The sequence below is a fragment of the Gadus chalcogrammus genome, chromosome 12 (genome assembly GCF_026213295.1).
Source record: "Gadus chalcogrammus isolate NIFS_2021 chromosome 12, NIFS_Gcha_1.0, whole genome shotgun sequence".
Lineage (NCBI taxonomy): Eukaryota > Metazoa > Chordata > Actinopteri > Gadiformes > Gadidae > Gadus > Gadus chalcogrammus.
In genome coordinates, this window is record NC_079423.1 from 4,624,488 (window position 1) to 4,625,606 (window position 1,119).

A 1,119-nucleotide genomic window follows, 5' to 3' on the forward strand; every position below is an offset into this window, starting at 1 on the left:
CACAGAAACAGGCATCTCACAGACACAAACACTCTCAGACGAGCACACCATCACACACAGAAATAAACACATAATGTGTACACACATAAACAAACACAGAATGCAATTTTACATTCCGATTGAATGCATTGTGGAAAATTACAACACGTCAGGCTAGAACTGTCTATCTCAAATTACTTTTTTGGTTGAAACTCCAGTATAACTGGGGTTTTATAAATACAACTCTTAGAATTATATCAGGAAACCACATAGAACTGTGTTTTATCATTCAGCATTTAAACTTTTTGTGTCCGAACCCTCCGTAGCAAAACTGTGAGTACTTCCTCCGTGTTAGAAAATGAGATTAAAACTCAATGTTCTGAGACATTTAGGACTGAGTTACAGAGACCTTTAATGTTGGTCACAGCAGATAGTACTGTCATCAAGATCAATACTAGCTTAATGATTTCCCCTTGAGCTCTCCATATATATTTTGCTCTTGCTTCTCCCTCCCTCTCTCTGTCCCTCCAACAATCCTTTTTCTCTTTTTTTCTTCCCCCCCCAACCCCAACCTCCGCTCTATCTCTTGTCTCTGTCGCTTTATCTGTCTGTCTCATTCCCTCTCTCTCTCTCTCTTTCCCTCTCTCTCTCTCTCTCTCTCTCTCTCTCTCTCTCTCTCTCTCTCTCTCTCTCTCTCTCTCTCTCTCTCTCTCTCTCTCTCTCTCTCTCTCTCTCTCTCTCTCTCTTCCTCTCACCCCTTCTCCAAGGGTAGCTGTCTGAAGCTCACTCAGCAAAGTTTGCACCACGCCTTTAAGTCGTTGTGGTCGCGAGTCATTAACCATGTTATCACTCCCGCCAAAGTATTCATTGACATCCCCGGCAACAGGATCATCAAGTCGTAGTTTGCTGAACCCAAAGACGATCTAAATATCACTGAGCATGAAGATAATAACTGTAGCTTATGTGTTTTGATTGGTAACAGTGGTTAGATAAGCAGCAGTATCGACCAATCCTGTGATTGCCTACCTAAGCACGTTAGTTGACTATGAGTTTAACTTTACCCCTCAGTTAAATGTACCACAGCAAATGTCTTAACATTTAATTATTTAAATTATTTGTCGACGTGTCCACCTTCTTGAA